General features: G+C 48.0%; 1 long non-coding RNA gene across 2 annotated transcripts in view; it reads right to left on the bottom strand.

Annotated features, from left to right (window-relative positions):
• LOC142829099 (uncharacterized) overlaps positions 1-19089 on the bottom strand; it is a 53918-nt gene that overhangs the window by 3971 nt on the left and 30858 nt on the right. For both annotated transcript variants that reach the window (XR_012903369.2, XR_016349614.1), the window contains exons 3-4: positions 6756-6808; positions 4392-4582 (exon numbers count right to left, since the gene is read on the bottom strand). This is a non-coding gene — a long non-coding RNA (uncharacterized LOC142829099). The remainder of the gene's footprint in view (positions 1-4391; positions 4583-6755; positions 6809-19089) is intronic.

The raw sequence follows: 19089 nt of genomic DNA, 5'->3' as shown, positions 1-19089 counted from the left end.
ATGGAGAAAATAAGAAGAGTATCTTCAGGACAAAACTCCCATCTACTATGGTGATGGGCACTCTCAAGCAAAAAAATAGAATCATAGAATACTAGGACTGGAAGGGCCCTCGAGAGATCATCGAGTCCACTCCCCTGACCTCATGGCAGGACCAAATACTGTCTAGACCATCCCTGATAGACATTTATCTAACCTACTCTTAAATATCTCCAGAGATGGGGATTCCACAAACTCCCTGGGCAATTTATTCCCGTGTTTGACTACCCTGACAGTTAGGAAATTTTTCCTAATGTCCAACCTAAACCTCCCTTGCTGCAGTTTAAGCCCATTGCTTCTTGTTCTATCCTCAGAGGCTAAGATGAACACATTTTCTCCCTCCACCTTTTAGATACCTGAAAATGCTATCATATCCCCCTCAATCTTCTCTTTTCTAAACTAAACAAACCCAATTTTTTCAATTCTTGCATAAAATAGTAGTACCCTATGTCGTTCTTATGTAGCACATTGCATCAGTAAATCTCAAAGTGCATTACAAAGAAGAAACTGAGGCATGGGGTAATGATGTAACCTGCCTGCAGTCAGCCAGCAAGATATTGGTAAAGTTTATTGTACCCTTCTTTAAAAGGGGGAACAAAAAGGGTCCCAGGAATTATAGACTAGTCAGTCTAACTTCTGTGACTGGAAACATTCTGGAACAAATTATTAAACTATCAGTTTGTAAGCACCTACATGACAATAGGATTACAAGGAATACCCAGCATGGATTTGCCAAAAACAAATAGTGCTGAGCCAACCTAATTTCCTTCTTTGGCAGGGCAAAGCTGCAAACATGATATGTCTTGATTTTTGTAAGGCTTTTAATAGTGCCCCAAATGGCAAACCCATATGCAAACTAAGGAAATGTGTTTAGATGAATTTGCTATATGCTAACTGTTTGAAAGATGGTACTCAAAGAATAGACATCAAACTGAGGGGGGTCAAGCAGGGATCAATCCTGGTTCTGGTACCATTCAATATTTTCACTAATGATTTGGATAATGGCAGGGGGGGTATGCTTATAAAATTTGCACGATGCTGGGTGGAGTTGCAAGCACTTTGGAGAACAGGATCAGAATTCAAAAGAATTCTTGACAAACTGGAGATTTGGTCTGAAATAAAAAATGTGAAATTCAATAAAGATAAGTACAAAGTACTTCACTTAGGAAGAAAACATTAAATGCATAAAAATAAAATGGGGAACAACTGCAAAGTTGGTAGCACTGCTGAAAAGGATCAGGGTTACAGTAGATCACCAACTGAACATTAGTCAACAACATGATGCAGCTGTGAAAAAGGCTCTTAATATTCTTGTGATGTATTAACAGGAGTGTAGTATATAAGACCCAGAAGGTAACTGTCCCACTCTTCTCAGCATTGGTGAAATTTCAGCTGGAGTACTGTCTAATTCTGGGCTCCATACAGTAGGAATGTTGTAGACAAATTGGAGGGAGTCCAGAGGAAAGCAACAAAAATAATAAAAGATTTAGAAAAATCTGACCTATGAGGAAAGGTTAAACAATTGGGTATGTTTGGCCTAGAGAAAAGAAAACTAAGGAACACCTGATAACAGCCTCCAAATATATTAAGAACTGTTATATAGAAGACAGTGATGAATTGTTCTCCATGTCCACTGAAGGTTGGACAAGAATGGGCTTAATCTTCAGCAAGGAAGAATAAAGTTAGATATTACAAAAAACTTTCTAACTATAAGGATAGTTATGCTTTGGAATAAGCTTCCAAGGGAGGTTGTAGCAGCCCCATCCCTGGAGGTTTTTCAGAACAGGCTGGACAAATTTCTGTCATGGATGAGCTAGGTTTACTTGATCCTGACTCAGTGTACACGGCTGGACTTATGACTTCTTGAGGTCTCTTCCAGGCCATGCATCCATGATTTGATCTCTAGACCAGGGGAAGGCAGTAATTTTGATGGGGGGAGCCACTCCAAGATTTTGGTAATGGTCGAGGGTCACACTTTTCTATGGAGGAAGTTCAGGGTTTGGGACGTAGGTTGGGTACAGAAAGGAGCTAAGGGTAGGAGACTGGGGTGCAGGAGAGAGTGTGGGGTCTGAGAGGGAGTTTGGCAAGGGATTGAGGTGCAGGATCTGGGAGGGGATATGGATGCAGGAGAGAATTCTAGCACAGTGTAGGAGGGGGTGCAGAGTCTGGGAGGGAGTTAGCATGTGGGAGGGGGAGGGGTGCCACAGGTAAACTCTGTCCGGGAGGCACTTATCTAAGCAGCTCCTGGCCAGCAGCACTCTCAGGCTACGTCTAGACTACTGGCTTCTTTTGGAAGAAGCTTTTTTCTGGAAGAGATCTTTTGAAAAAGAGCGTCCATACTGCAAAAGTGCATTGAAAAAGCAATCTGTTTTTTTTTTTTTTTTTTTTTTTTTTTTAAGAGAGCGTCCAGACTGAATGGAGGCTCTCTCGCATGTAAGCTGCGATTGCTATGGATGGAGTGGCCACCAGGGCACCTTGCTTTTTCCTCTTCTTCTGAAAGAACTCCCTCTTCCCAGTCTACACACACCTTTTTGCTCTTTCACAAAAAGGCTTCTTCCTTGTAAAATGAGGATTACCAATACAAGAAAAACCCCTCTGTTCTTTCGATTTTCTTGTGGAAGAATGCAATTGCTGTATAGATATTCCTCAAGTTTTGTCGGAAAAACAGCCATTTTTCCGACAAAACTCTGTAGTGTAGACATACCCTCAGGCAGGTGCTGGGGGTGGGAGAAGGCAGTTAACAGAAGCTGAGAGATTTTACTAGGGGTGGGGGCAACACACGAAGCCTCTCCCTCACAGCATAGAGAGCCACAGGGAGCAGCTTGCTACTTTGAGCAGTGCTGCTCCCTGCCACAGGGGCAGGTGGGCTGGATTGAAAGGCTTGATGGGCCAGATCCGGCCTGTAGGATGTATCTTGCCCAATCCTGCACTAGATGAATTGGGAGGTTAAGGAGAATTCATCTGTGACCTATGGTTTCTTTGCACCAGTGGAGCAGTGCAGGGTAGGTATAAGTCCTTCAAGAAATAATTTTAATGAAAAAGACCCTCTTCTGGATCATCAATCCTGTTTGTTCATGGCTTCCCACAGAATGTCCTGGGTGCATGTCCAGGGGTAGCCAGAGCAGGTCCTATGCCCAGTATCTTAGAAGGGCCACTGCAGCTGAGGCAAAACTTAGGACAGCACCTCACATGCACCCTCAAGCCTCAGAATCAACAAAGCACATTCCATGTTCCCTTTATCTCTGTGCTCATCTCAGCACTGGCATAGAAATTAATCTTGCATAGAAACAGGAAAGTGATTATTTGAAATATGGGATGGATTCTTAATACTTCATCTGCATGAAATGACCACACAGACCTTTCATGTTCCCTCCATCTCCACTTCATTTTGCACTGGGAAGCTAGAAGCAGAGGACACACTAACAATCTTCCTGCTGCAAAGAGCCCTGCTCTACATTATTCATGTGCTTCCTTCCTATTTTGCACACTTATATCAGTCCTCATGCAGCTAAAATGTATGTTAAGTGATTCACTCTCTCTCTTCTCTCTCTCTCTCGTTCCCTCTCTCTTTGAAATGGGAATGGGAGAATTATTTTTAAAGGACCTGTGATCAAACTTTTCCTTTCTTCTCTCCTTCCCTCTCACATCACCATTTTAAACAAGATATATGGCTGGTCTCTTCATTTAAATAAACATCCAGCACAGAGTGAAGGGGAGTTAGAAGGAGAATGACTGTGGGAAAATCCCCAGCAAAACCTGTCCCTGTTACCTTCATTCATTGATCCAAATCTCATAATGCCTAGAGAGGGAAAATCCTAATTATGGTACGGTGTCCCCAGCCCAAAGACCTTTGCAGAATAGCTTCCTTCTTCATATATTACAGTTCTTCATCCAATTCAGTTTTAGGGGGATTGTTTTAAACACCCTTTTTTAATCCAAGCAATGGCATATTAGGGTGCATTAGAGCATTTCCAGCAGATGTAGAAAAGTGATTATTCCCCTTAATTCAGCACTGGTGAGGCCACATCTTGAGTATTGCATCTAACTGTAGGGCCCCCACTACAGAAAGTGGGGAAAGTCAAGGATCAGGGGTGGGGGTCTCGCTGGGCCAACCGCCTCCCAGCACGGCGAGGGAGGGGGCCTCGGCGTCCCCGGGGGGATGGGGTGGAGGGTGCGGAGGTTGAGGTGGGGGGTGTGGACATCGAGGAAGAGGTTGTGGGGGTTGAGGAGGAAGAGGTGGGAGGGGGGGCAGGAGTGGGAGGAGGGACAGCAGTTGGGGGGGCAGCAGATGCAGGACCAGCACGGGGCACCATGCTCTGCAGCAGGAGCTGCAGGTTGGTGCTCAGCCCTCAGACCTCAGCCAGCAGCTTGTGACGGAACTGCAGGTCTTCCCGCATCCAGGCCTGCAGTGTGCGGTGCACGGCTCTCAAGGACCCCAGGTGCTGGTCCCAATACTCCTGCTCCGTGCTGGCGGTCCGGAGAAGGCCGCGGGTGCCGGAGCATGTCCCGGGCGGGGTGGTGCGCCCTGCACGAGCAGTTGGTGCAGCTGTAGAGAAAGAAGAGAAGTGGTCAGTTCTCCCTGGGGACGCAGAGGATGATGCCCAGCCCCCTCCCCCATCCCGCAACGTGAGGGTGACCATGTCCTGCACCGTCACAGCCGCTGTGCTTGTACAGAGGCTATGGTCAGGATGTCTGGCTCTCCCCGGGACTGGGAGCTGCCCCAAGACCGCACCCATGTCCCTGTGCCATGTATAGTGTGGCCGGGGCGGCGGGGGGGAGGGGGAGATGTCCCCTGCCTCCGTGTAGAGGGGACATGTGAAGGGAAATCATCCTGCTGGGTCCTGCCCCGGGGTCGGGAGCATGTCACGTCTCTTTGCACAAGCATGTGCCTATTGGGCAATGGCCCCTGGGTGTCACGCAGCTGGAGCCACCTGCCCAAGGGTGGCATGGCACGTGCTCGCACGTGCACAGGTGTCTGCGTGATCGGTGGAAGGCATGGCCCACGCGCGCGGTCTCTGGTCTCCCTCCCACCTCCCCCCCCGCGAACTACTTAATTCAAACTACTTACCCGGTACGGTCTCCCTGGACGACCCTGCTGGAACAGCTGGCGGTGGCCCCTCCGGTGCGCCCAGGTCAGGGCCCTCCGGTCCCAGCTCGCTGTCCCCCGGGCTGGCACGGACCGCCCCTCCCCCCAAGAGTTGGTGGAGGGCGGGGAAGTAGGGGCAGGTGTCATCCCCTGCAGCGGCGCCGCCCCTGGTGGCCCTGGCGTACCCCTGCCGCAGCTGCTTCAGTTTAATTCGCACCTGCTCCTGGGTGCGCCTGTGTCCCTTTCGGGCCATGGCAGTCGCTATGCGGCCATAGACAGCCGCGTTCTTCCTCCTAGTGCGGAGATCTTGGAGATTGGGGGCCTGCCCCCAAATCTCAATGAAGTCCATGACCTCCGCACTAGTCCAGGGGGCCGCGCGCCATCTACGGCCCCTGGCTGGCCCCTGGGTGCTCGGGGACTGGGCAGGGGACGGCTCGCTGCCACTGGCTGCCTGGCTCATGGTGGGGCCACTCGGTCAGGGGTAGACACTGCTGGCAGGGCTGTCTGTCTCCAGTGCCGTCTGGCCAGAGTCTACCCCTTTAAGGGCCCGGGGCTGGGGGAGAGGAGAAGAGTTTTCCTGGTTGTGCCCAGAGAGACCACCAGGGGGAACCTGGGAAGGGCTAGCCTCCCACTAGTTCGAATTAAGGGTCTACACAGCCCTTAATTGGAACTAGTAAATTCAAACTAGGCTTAATCCTCGTGGAATGAGGATTACCTAGTTCGAACTAAGCACTCCGTTAGTTCGATTTAAATTCGAAATAACGGAGCTCTAGTGTAGCGCCTATGAAAGTTAGTTCAAACTAACAGACATTAGTTCGAACTAACTTTGTAGTGTAGACATACCCTCAGTGAGGTATTGCACAGCTGTGATCAGCAGAGGCACAAAGCTGAAGCCTAGTCAGAAAAGAAGAATGTGCTGCTAGCAGGGCAACCTCTGTTAGGCAGGGATGGGCAATATGTGGCCTGCAGTCTGAACATGGTTCACTAGGGTTAGTCCCTACTAGGCTGCCAGATTACTTATTTACCTATGCATCTGCAGGTACAGCTGTTTGCATCTCCCGTTGGCCACAGATTGCCATTCCCAGCTACCATGAGCTATGGGAAGTGGCGCAGACCGGGACACCACTTGACGCAGATCACCCTTCCAAGCCACTGTCCCGATCTGTGCCACTTCCCACAGCTCATGGTAGCTGGGAATGGCAATCTGTGGCCAACGGGAGCTGCAAACAGCCGTACCTGCAGATGCAAAGGTAAATAAAGCATCTTGCAGCCCGCTGGGCATCCAGCCCATGGGCCACATATTGCCCACTAATGTTCCCTCTCTTTTTCCCTACCTTTGTGTGGAATAAATGTTGTTGTGTGCATGAGGTATGTGCAGCTGTGCACCACCAGTAAAGACATATGCTGCCAGCTGTGGGCACTCTGCTAATCAGCTGGGCAGCATTTGAATCTCTACTGGGTGGCTTCCCAAATGCTCAGCTTACAGGGAACACAGTTGCCTGCCCCAATGTTAGGAATTTGTTCTGAAATAGCTTTATTCTCTTGAACTTTAGGGCATGCATGCTGCAAACAGTATCTATTTGCTAGCCTTTTGGAACTTAGGAATTGCCACTGAATCTGATCAGTGTATTACCTTGTTTCTGACAGTGACCAGAATCAGATGCTTCAGAACAAGATGCAAGAAACCTGGAAGAGGATAGAAAGTAGGATGTGATGGGGCTTTTTTGGGGGGGAGGAGGGGAAGTTAAAGTATATTGGGTTGTTAAATTAACCAGTCAATAACTTCTAACAGCAAATTGTGTCAGCCATGTTGAGGAGCAAAATTCTTTGTACAAATGCCGTTATACCTATTACTTTTCAGGAAGAATGGCATTGCACAAGAGGGTTTTTCTTGCGCAAGAAAGGGCAGTGTAGAAGCTCCTTCTTGCGCAAGAGCCTCTTCTGAAAAAAATGGTGGCTCATTAGGTAGCAGATGAGGCTTGGCGATATTCCACGCTTCGCCTCATTTGCATATTACTCACGCAAGAAGCCGTGAGTGTAGACATAGCCCAGGTGTTTTGAACAGGGCTTTGTATGATCTTTCTATTTAAAATCAAAAGAAAGCTCATTATCAGGGCACTTTTTCCCATATTCACCCACCTAAGTACACCAATGTTTCTTTTAATATCTGCCTTACTAGGTAAACTCCCTTTGAACAACCTGATCTTCCTCACTGGCATTTACACCCTCAGACATTGGTAGGCCCTCTCAGATCTGTTCCTCTTTGCAACGGTGCCAAGTTAGCTGATAGTTCTAGCATCAGCAGCCAGGGTTAACTGCATTGGAGCCAAGCAGCCATTTAAGGGTGAAGGAACACGGAAAGCCTAGCTTGGATGAAAAGGAATCATCATCTTGTTCCCTCCCAGTACTGCCCCTCCGTGTGAAGTTGTACTCTGAGAGCAGAGTCTCTATCTTTAGTGGAACAAACACATACACAGTTCCCCAGCCAGGACATGCCAATCAGTTTGCATCTCTGCTTCCTGGAATGCAGATTTCTGAATTGTCCTCTTGGCTCAGCTCAAGCACAGGATCAGTTTTTATCAATGATATTTTTAGGAATTGTATCCTGCTCTGCCCCCAGCAAAGGGCCAGGAGGTCTGCTGGCCACTTCTGTCTCTACAATCACTACAGATAGGTAGGCTTTTGAGAGACGAAGGAGAAGATTGCCATTCAAGGCATTTTATCATCTATGCTTTCCCTTTTTTGCACTAAAGCCTTACAAGGACCAAAATGTGCTTGGCTTCCGTCTTTCACACACAGCAACAATGCTGGGTGATTGAGGGGGGAGGGTGTTGGCTGCAGGCTGCAGTGTGAGTTCCAGGGGGACTGAGCTGCTCATCAAAGGGACTGGTATCCAGGCAACAAGCCTCCCTTGCCTTAGACAAGTAGAAACAGCTGGGAGTTTTGAAAGCTAAGGAGAAGCTACTGTAAAAAGAGAGGGGGGCAGAAAGCGGGGGGGGGGGGGGGGAAGAGACCATGTTATTTTGAGTAGCTTATTTCTGCCTTCACATCGGTGTGACATTCAGCCCTGATCCAATCACCAGTGCAGCAGCCCAAGTGCTGGCACAGGGAAGCTGCTGGCCAGTCCCTGATGAGAGCAGGGAAATCAGAGCATACTTTATCTTCAAACGTACAACACATGGGGAAAGGTTATTAATGCATTTCCCAGGAACCATCCCCAGGTGTCTACTAAGGATAATCATACATCTCTACCTCACACAGGGACTGTGAGGCTACATTCGTTAATGTTACTGTGGCTCAAGTACTATACAACTAGTTGTGAGAGAAGTAAACAGACAGAAAAAAGCGACATTAGAACATGCAGACGAGGTCAGCTCAAGCACTTGGAGTTCCCACGCATTTGAGGATTCTGCAGTTGAGCACCTGAGCATTTATTACTATCTTTCCTTTCCTACACAGTAACTGCTTCACTATGCACAGGCGCCAGAGGCTGCTTATGTTTTAGATTTGACATTAATATTGTCAGAAAGCTCTAGGAATCTGGCTTTTGATATTTATTAGGACTCCAGAATCTGGGTCTTCTACCCCAGACCTCACTTGGGGCTTTGCCAGGGAGGTGCTGGGATGAGATGACAAGGAGTTCTCCACTAGGGGCAGGGAAAGTCTTTCTAGAAGGGTTGGCTGGAGTGGATTCTCTTCCTAAAACCTATGCACAGCCTGGTTCCTTTCTCAGGGAAGTATTATCCCCATCTCAGGTGAGTACTCTCACCACCTCGCTGAATCTGGGCCAGCTACCCACATCCACTAGGGCTGACTCCTATCCTGGGGATAAGGAAAAAGGCCAATTCTCATAGTAGACAGGCCCAAAGCCTCCTCTTGTAATGCTTCTATTTCATGGGATTGACTTGGGTGATTCAGGAGCTCACCAGCTGAGGAGCAGCCTCACAAGCCAGGTCAGTCCCAGATAATCCATCCTGAGGATTTGGAGAACGAACTGCCATTCCTAGTTCTCCTTTTTCTCAATCACACTCATCCCACCCTTCTCCACATCTTCCTTCACCCAATCTTCTTTCCTCATACATCTCTTCCATGTCCCTTCCTTTCCTTTCTCTTCTCCTCCTCCTCCTCTTGCTTCACTTGTCTCTCTCCTCCTTTCTTCTTTGCATTTCCATCCTTTCCTCTCTCCTTCAGATTATATCCTACTGCTTTATCATAGTGAGCTGGATAGCCTCAATTGATGAGTGAGTAGAGCTCGTGTGAGGTGCCCTTATCCCAGGCATGCACAAATGCTCCAAATGTCCCTCTCTCTGGGGAGTATCTTAGTTGGCTGCCCTTTGACTTTTTCCAGTGCGCTCCAATGCCTCTGCTGAGGAGCTCACAAAGTGTCATTTGCCAAGAGAAGAGAAATAAACCCGAAGGGTATTGGGAAAAGCATTCCAGAGCTAAAAATAACCCTGGGTCAGCTGTGAATGAGCCTGAGGCTCAACTCCTCCTCGATCCTCCCCCTTGCCCCCGCCCAGCTGGTGCTGAAGTCATGGAGAGGACTAACAGTCATGATGAATCCTCTATCTCTAATAATAGCTACTGCTCCATCCCCCATAGCTTCCTTGCTGCCAGTGGCAGCAATTGCTACAGAAAGAAGGAAACAAAGTGAATGAAAAAGAACCTGCCCCAAAAGAACTTGTTGCCTGCTGTCATCACATCACCCACAGATTAGCTGTTCCAAGAAATCAGAGACCTAGGCCTGGTCTACACTAAAATATTCTGTCAATGTAAGATGCTTTGCATTGTCCTAGTTGTGCATGTATCTACATTTAAATATGTCTCCCACCACTGTAAGTTATTATGCGGACATAGGATCACCTCCCTGAGCTGCATTGGGCCATGACTGATGCACTAAAGTCAACAAAGCATTAGCGCAGACACTGCATTATCAATCTCAAACCTAACAATCCTCTTGGTACTGCTGAGATGGCTGATGTACTCTGTCAGGAGCCAGGGGAGGGCTGTGCTCCCCAAGAACACTATTATCATTTAAACATCGCCAGTAGTAATCCACCAGACAGGAAAGAAAGTCTCCGCATGTAGCTTTCCGAACAGTCCTGTGTTTTAAATATGTGTCCTGCATCTTCCCTTACCAGTGGCATCCCCAGTGATTCATCAGTGCTTACATAATCACTGAAAATTAGCCCTTTCTAATGATATACTTTATAGCAAAGTTGACGGGTATCTAAATAGGGATATGTAGGCTGTCTATTGCTCCACTACAGTTTGAGAACCCCAGTGCTGCAAGTCCATTCTGCACATTGCCAAAAGTCACAGTCTTGCATAGCAAGAGATAATAGCCCTGCACACTTGCATGCTTCATCAACAATTTAGATATTGGCATAGAGAGTACACTTATTAAGTTTGAAGAGGATATGAAGCTGGGAGGGATTGCAACTGCTTTGGAGGATAGGGTCATAATTCAAAATCATCTGGATAAACTGCAGAATTGGTCTGAGGTAAATAGGATGACAAATGCAAAATACTCCACTTAGGAAGGAACAATCAGTTTCACACATAGGGTGCGTCTAGACTGGCAAGATTTTGCACAAAAGCAACCGCTTTTGCACAAAAACTTGCCAGCTGTCTACATTTGCCGCTTGAATTTGTGCAAGAGCACTGACATTGTAATGTATAAAATCAGTGCTTCTTGCACAAATACTTTCACACTCCCACTCGTGAAAAAGCCCTTTTGTGCAAGAATACTTGCGCAAGAGGGCCAGTGTAGACAGGGAAGAACTGTTTTGCGCAAAAAAGCCCCAATGGCTAAAATGGTGATCGGGGCTGTCTTGTGCAAAATCGTGTCTAGACTGGCCACGGATGCTTTTGTGCAAAAGCGCTTTTTGCGCAAAAGCATCCGTGCCAATCTAGACATGCTTTTGCGGAAATACTTTTAACGGAAAAACTTTTCAGTTAAAAGTATTTCTGCAAAATCATGCCAGTCTAGACGCAGCCATACAGAATGGGAAGCGACTGTCTAGGAGGGAGTACTGCAGAAAGTGATGTAAGGGTCATAGTGGACTACAAGCTAAATATGAGTCAACAGAGTGACGCTGCTGCAAAAAAAGCAAACATGATTCTGGGATGCATTAACAGGAGTATCGTTAGCAAGACAGGAGAAGTCATTCTTCCTCTCTATTCTGTGCTGATTAAGCCTCAAATTTGAGTAGTGTGTCCAGTTCTGGGCACCACATTTCAAGAAAGATGTGGAGAAACTGGAGAAGATCCAGAGAAGAGCAAAAAGAATTATTAAAGGTCTAGAGAATATGACCTGTGAAGGAAGACTGAAAGAATTGGGCTTGTTTAGTTTGGAAAGGAGAAGACTGAGAGGGGACATGACAGTGGTTTTCAGGTTTCTAAAAGGATGTCACTAGAAGGAGGGAGAAAAATTGTTCTCCTTAGCCTCTGAGGATAGGACAAGAAGCAACGGGCTTAAACAGCAGCAAGGGAGGTTTAGGTTGGACATTAGAAAAAACTTCCTAACGGTCGGGGTGGTTAAACACTAGAATAAATTACCTAGAGAGTTTGTGGAATCTCCATCTCTGGAGATATTTAAGAGCAGGTTAGATAGATATCTATCAGGGATGGTCTAGACCAGGGCTACTCAACAAACGGCCTGCGGTGCAGTTTGGGTTTACGCGGGGCTCAACACGCGACCCACAGGTGGATCCTTTGAACATGGGTTCCACTGGGAACACACTCCATAATGGTGAGTCAATATAATGGTCTTCTGTTGCTACGCGTTTTAATAGTTAAATACCTGGACTGACATTGCTCATTAAAAGTACTGTCATATAGGTGGAAATCGGGTAAATATTGCATTTTATTAATATCAGCAGAACTGTCTTAAATGCAGCCTGCATATTGTATAGTCTTGCCTTAATCTTCGTATTCATGCCCATCAATGTGAAAAGCTATTTGCATATATATTTGCAACCACACTTAAGTTGCAGCATGTCCTGTGAGTATCATTGCGGCCCCCAGGGCTTCCAAATTTGAGGAATCCTGGTCTAGATAGTACTGGGTCCTGCTAGGAGGGCCGAGGACTGGACTCGATTTATTTCTCAAGGTCCCTTCCAGTTCTAGTGTTCTATGATTCTATGACAAAGGTCCCCAGAGTGGATATGCCAACTCTCAAGTGATTTCTTAGACTATGTCTACACAGCAGAATTATCTCAGAATAACTAACGTTATTCGAAAAGAACATAGTTTGCATCTACACTACCAGCAGTTATTTCAACATGATGTCAAAATAACGTCAAGCTGGAGGACTTCTTACTCCAACTCCTGTAACCCTCATTTTACGAAGATTAAGGGAAGTTAGAGGAAGAGTGCTCTTCCTCGGACTTCCTGATGCATAGACAGCTCCAATAGCCAAAATACGCTATTTCGACTTAAGCTATACAATTGACATAGCTTAAGTTGAATAACTTATTTTGGCTTTAGCCCTGCTGTGTAAATGTGCTCTTACTGACCAGTAGCAATCTGGCATTGCAGGTTGCCACAGTATGATCATCATTTACTTCCCTGTCAGTATGGTTCTAAATCTGGTGTCCCTGTGATGGAAGTCTAGGGCCAGGATGGCACACACAGAGATCCAGGAATGTGGCCTTCCATATCTGAAAGTTTGGCAGCCACTGCTTGTCATCCCAAGCCTGCATTACGATACAATCCCAACCAACTGTGTTCATTTGTTGGGCTCTGAAGTGGCACTCTACTATTTGCAGCTGTTCTGTGAAGGCCATCAACAATCTGAAATTGGTTCTCACTATGTCCCATAGAAATCTGCCCTCCAAGTAAATCACAATGTTTCCCATGGCTCTTCTTACAGCTTTCCAAATACCAGAGGATCGTGCATTTTGTGCATACAGGCAGTCCCCGGGTTACGTACAAGATAGGGACTGTAGGTTTGTTCTTAAGTTGAATCTGTATGTAAGTCGGAACTGGCGTCCAGATTCAGCAGCTGCTGAAATTGACCGCCAGTTCTGACTAACATACAGAATCAACTTAAGAACCGCAGGCGTCCCCAAGTCAGCTGCTGCTGAAACTGATCAGCAGCTGATTCCAGGAAGCCCGGGGCAGAGCAACTCTGCCTCGGGCTTCCTGTAGTCAGCGCTGGTCAGTTTCAGCAGCAGCTGACTTGGGGATGCCTAGGGCAGAGCAGCTGGGGTGCTGCTGGGTTGCTCCAGCTGGGGTGCTGCTGGGCGGCTCCTCGGCGCTACTGGACCAACCCAGCAGCACCCCATCTGCTCTGCCCCAGGCGTCCTGATTCAGCCGCTGCTGAAACTGACCAGCAGCGGCTGAATCAGGACGCCTGGGGCAGAGCAGCTAGGGTGCTGCCGGGTTGGTCCAGTAGCGCCCAGAGCGGCGCTGCGGGACCAACCGGCAGCGCCCCAGCTGCTCTGCCACAGGCGTCTGGAGAAAAGCCTAGTCTGCTGGGGGGGGGGGGGTACTAGCTGCGCCCCCCCCCACCTCAGCAGACCAGGAAGACGCGGGCGGCGGACCGAGACGCACCGCGGTCCCGCTACCTGGGTCCTCCGCGGCTTTGCTCCCAGTCTCCCTGGTCTGCCAGGGAGACGGGGAGCAAAGCCTCTGAGGACGCCAGCACAGCGGGACAGCCGCGGGGCGTCTGGGCTGTCCCGCTGCCGGCTTCCCCGAGGCTTTGCAAAGCCGCGGGGGGGGGGAGAGGGAGGGGGGGAAGGCCGCGAGGCAGCCCAGGCGCGCCTGGGCTGCCTCGCTGCCCGAGCCCCCCCGCGGCTTTGCTCCTGGGCTGCTCCTGCTCCTCGCTGCCCGAGCCCCCCCGCGGCTTTGCTCCACGTCTTCCTGGTCTGCAGACCAGGGAGACGCGGAGAAAGCCCCGGAGTACACGGGCGGCAGGACCGCGAGGTCCTGCAGTCCGTGTCCTCCGGGGGAGCCCCGTTCGTAACTGCAGATCCGACATAAGTCGGATCCGCGTAAGTCGGGGACTGCCTGTAATAAGTACAGAGCTATGGAAGCTCCATGCTTCTGTCAGAGATGCCATCCCATGAGAGTTTGTGCAAAAATTATGCAAAAGAAGTGTAAAAATTATGGGATAGCGATGGCATTATTGGGTGGAGAAAGTAGCATAATGGAAACTTGACCTCACAGTCCTAATCATCTCAGTAGGATTAATTTCTGTCCTGCATTATCAAAAGTTCCCAAAAGACAGTGCACTAGATGGTGGCAAGTTTTACATGGGGATACCCAGTGGGTTTTTTGGAAAAAAAAAAAAAAAAAAAAAAAGGTGCCGGTACTCCAGGGGAAAAGTTGTTGAGCTCTGACTGGAGGTGCCGGTACTGCATACCAGGCAGAACTGTCACAGAAAAAGCACTGGGGATACCTACCCAGAGTGCACTGCACTATGCACTGAAATGTACTCCTGATAAGTACTTGCAGGCTGCTGCTCAGGTCCAGACTCCAGAGTACTGGCTGGCATTCACCTGTGCTTGTTAAGGGTCCCACCAGAAAAAGAAGAGTCTGTTTATCTGAGGCAGAAGGGCAGGGGCAGGGACAGTGTAGGTCAGTCTGTACTATCACTGGTGATTGGGGGGTGCTAGGAACCTGTGGTGGCAGTTGATATGCCAAGCAGAGCAGAGCTGAGCGGAGCTCAGAGGGAGCAGCAGGGGAGCAGCCATCCATTGCCCATGGCGGAAGGACACTTGTGGCTCAGGGAGAGATCCAGCCCCAAACATTGGATTTGGAGTCCCATGCTCTAAATAATGCTGGAGCACAGGCACCACTGGCCCATGTAACTCGCCGCCCGTTCCCCTGAAAAAAAATGAGTACAGTATCTTTCAAAAAAGGGTTTCATTTTTGATTGATCCCCGTCTAAACAGCCGTTTTTCTTTTAAAAAGCCCCATTTCAAAAAAACCATGGCTGCCATTATGCAAATGAAGCACGTGAAATTTAAATCCTGGCTTCATTTGCAATTTTGAAGTGTCTAATTTACATTCCTTTTTCGAGAAAAGAGATGTAGTTTAGACTCAGCCTAACATTCTGTGCTAAAGGCAGTTCCTCCGGGGTGGCTTTCAACTGTCTTAACCATGAGACCATCCTTTTTACACTTCCTTGCTTCATTCACTACATGCCTTCTGCCCCTACAATGTTTAAAACAAACGAGGCAAGGATCCTACAAACAACAGCCTCATTCATTACATAATCATGATGTTAGGAATCACTGAAAAAGGGATAGAGAATAAGACGGAGAATCTCTCATTGCCCTTCTATAAATCCATGGTACGCCCACATCTGGAATACTGCGTACAGATGTGGTCTCCTCATCTCAAAAAAGATATGCTGGCATTAGAAAAGGTTCAGAGAAGGGCAACTAAAATGATTAGGGGTTTGGAATGGGTCCCAGATGAGAAGAGATTAAAGAGACTGGGACTTTTCAGCTTGGAAGAGAAGAGACTAAGGGGGGTATGACAGAGGTACACAAAATCATGAGTGGTGTGGAGAAAGTGAATAAGGAAAAGTTATTTACTTGTTCCCATAATATAAGAAGTAGGGGCCACCAAATGAAACTAATGGGCAGCATGTTTAAAACAAATGAAAGGAAGTTCTTCTTCACATGGTGCATTGTCAATCTGTGGCACTCCTTGCCTGAGGAGGTTGTGAAGGGTAGGACTATAACAGGGTTTAAAAGAGAACTAGATAAATTCATGGAAGTTAAGTCCATAGATGGCTATTAGTCAGTATGGGTAAGGAATGGTGTCCCCAGCCTCTGTTTGTCAAAGGCTGGAGATGGATGGCAGGAGAGAGATCGCTTGATCATTACCTGTTCAATTCACTCCCTCTGGGACACCTGCATTGGCCTCTGTTGGCAGACAGGTTACTGGGCTGGATGGACCTTTAGTCTGACCCAGTATGGCTGTTCTTATGTTCTTAATCTTGGTTCACTCTCAAAGCCATGGATCACTATAGCACAGGACAGGGACATCCCTGGGGTTGCAAGGCCCAGAACAATCCCTCAGCTCTGCCCCCCCAGACCTACACCAACTCCATCCTTTCCCCCACACTCCACCCCTGTCCTGCCTCTTCCGCCACCTGCTCTGCTCCTCCTTGCCTCCATTGCACTACTTCCCCCAAACTTCTGTCCTGCCTCTTTCCAGCTTCCACCCCCTCTCCCAAGCAATGCTGGCAGCTGGCGGGACTGGGGTGAAATGAAGCAGGCCAGGTTGGGGCTGGGTCACTTGCTGCTGCTGGTGCCAGGCCCCCTGCTAACTTCCCATATCATCTTGGACCTTGCACCCTCCTGAAGTGTGGGGCCTCCAAAGTTCAGTCTCTCTCTTAAGGATGGAATGGTTCTGGCACAGGTTCTACTCACTCTCTCTGCACTGGGTCAATGAGGAGCAGTAGCATAGGAGCCACTCTGACTTTTCTAGCCCTGTAGGATTTCCCTCCCTATTTTTCATCTATACAATGGGAATTGTGACACCTCCTGGGAAGATGAGGCTTAATTAACTTATGTTTGTAAAATGCTTTTAGACCCTAAAATGGAAGGCACTAGAGAAGTTCAAAGAATTAATTATTAATGCTATTGATTATTATGCTCTTTTAACAGATCCTTTCTGAGACCCTATAGCCTTCATATTCTCTTTGAGATGGACCTGCACTGCATGTGAGAGAAGGAGGAAGAGCGTGGGGATCGTATAACCTCCTGGGGAATTGGTGAGACCATCTTTCCAGAAATGGATGGGCAGTAGGGTAGTGGCACCCCATTTTCTCTCAGTTTCACTTTTCATTGATTTCTGGCAGGAACTGTAGGTACTGAATAAGTGGCAGCATATATTAACATTGTCAGAACTAACTCCCTAAATGGACACACACTCAAAGAGCAGAGATTGGGTGGCTTATTAGGGCTGTGGAATTAACCATCGAGCTTTTTATCTCTAGCTTGCCAGCTCAAGTCCAGTCCAGATTGACATTGACAAAGACATTCCCATTTGACATCTTTTTGGTGCTGTGCGTAAAATGAATTCTGCAAGGGAGAGATGGATGGATCTCAGTCCAATTCCCACCGAGACAAGTATCACCATTACAAATTCCCTCATTACAACTGGCATTAGTTGGCAGGCTCAGGAGAAAGGCAATGCACAGACAGGTCTACGAATAATGGAATTCCTTTTTTATCCCTAGAGATAGGCCCACCAGAAGGGCAAGAGGCACGTTGTCAAGACAGTGTAAGAGAAACTGGCCCTGACCTTGCTATATCTCTTCAGCCTCCAAAATTGTTCACCTGCTACCAGCAAAACACCAACATTGAAGAGAAATTAGACAGACATATTGACACATCATCCAGCAGGGGAGGATGCTGCTTTCAGAGTTAGCAAAACGTCTTGAAAGAAACAAGATGCTTCTTTTCAGAATGGAGAATCAGGCACGAGAGAGGGGCGGGGAAATTACCATGACAAAACCCCAACCTTACCAGACAATGTTTCCCCCATATTTCACAGAACAACATCTCCTGTTTGAAATGAAATAGACCTGTAGGGATGGTACTGAAATAGTGAAACAGTGAATGCGGAGGAGGTCCCATCTCTTCCCTCAAGTGATGCAGGGAGGAGCAGAGGTAGGACCACATCACTTCACTTTGTCCCAGTGCTACCAGTGAATGTGGGGGGCCCGATCCCTGCTGCGGGCACCAGGACCCCTGGCTAATACTCTGGGCTGCTGAGAGGCTCTTGGCCCATTGGCTGCTGGTCCCTTGCCCCTCTTGCCCATGGCATTTGGGGGTCGTGAGTTCCCTTGCCTCCCCCATCGTCAGCCCTGCTCCAGTAGCTTATAGTTTGAGCAGGACCAGACAGAGAGGTCATAGCCTTAGTGACGTGTAACGACCATTGTAGGATGTCAGCTCATCCTTACAGACTTAGTCAGGACTCAGGTCCTTACAGGAGCTGCAAGCCCAGGTTGCTGTAGTCTGAGATCAGAATGCAGCCCAGGTATAAGCCAGGTGGAGATCCAACCCTCAGACCTGCTGTCTGCATCTTGGAGGTCCCCTACCTGACTAGTTCAATAAGAACCGTGCCAGATTCAGCGGCTGTCAGAATCAACATTGCCTGCTGTTCATTCATAATGTGGCCACTATCACATCCCATGCATGGGCCAGTCTTGAGTAGGACTTGTGATTAGCTTGCTGTCGCGTTACTGGATTTTGAGGGGAACAGCCAGATCACTGATGCACCCATAGGTGGGGGCGTTGACCCCAAAAATGGTATAAAAGGGGCCATGTGGGGTATTGAATAGAAGCTTATTGTCTGCTAATCCTATGTACGCTAGTCATGTGATTGTATAATGTCTGTGTGTGTAGTTAGGAGTCTGTAATCTGTGTAGATACTGAATATTTCTCTGCATGTGGTTGAGCAGTGGGCAGGGCCCAGCCTATGGACATGCTAATCAGCGAGGCCCTGTGGGACAATGGCACTCAATGGGCCAAGGACACACCTAAAGAATGAGTGGTGACTCATACCTAAGGGCTACCAGCAGGGAACACAGGAATAAGCCGTGGGCCAGGTGACCTGCTGTAGCCAAGAAGAGACCAGGAAGGAGGGATAAATAGGCCATGTGGTGGACTCCATCTTGGTCTTCAGCTTAGCACTTCATCCCAGAGGCAGCAATGCAGGGATCGAACAGCCAGAAAGAACTGTGGACCCATCCTGATCCTACGATGCGCAACAAGGACTTTTAAACCAGCAGCTGTAACATCTCTGCTACAGCCTGCATCGAGAACTGGGAGATTCGAAGCATGTAATGTACTATTCCTTTAACAACCTTACTCTCATGCTTTTCTTTCTTGTGGTAATAAACCTTTAGTTGTTAGATGCTAAAGGATTGGCTCAGCGTGATTTGTGGGTAAGGTCCAGAGGGTAAATTGACCAGGGATCTGTGGCTGGTTTCTTGG

This window comes from Pelodiscus sinensis, chromosome 5, assembly GCF_052426305.1.
Source record: "Pelodiscus sinensis isolate ZL-2025 chromosome 5, ASM5242630v1, whole genome shotgun sequence".
In the NCBI taxonomy this organism is placed as follows: domain Eukaryota; kingdom Metazoa; phylum Chordata; order Testudines; family Trionychidae; genus Pelodiscus; species Pelodiscus sinensis.
Note: the sequence above shows the minus strand (reverse complement) of the source record. Positions and strands in the feature narration are given on the sequence as shown.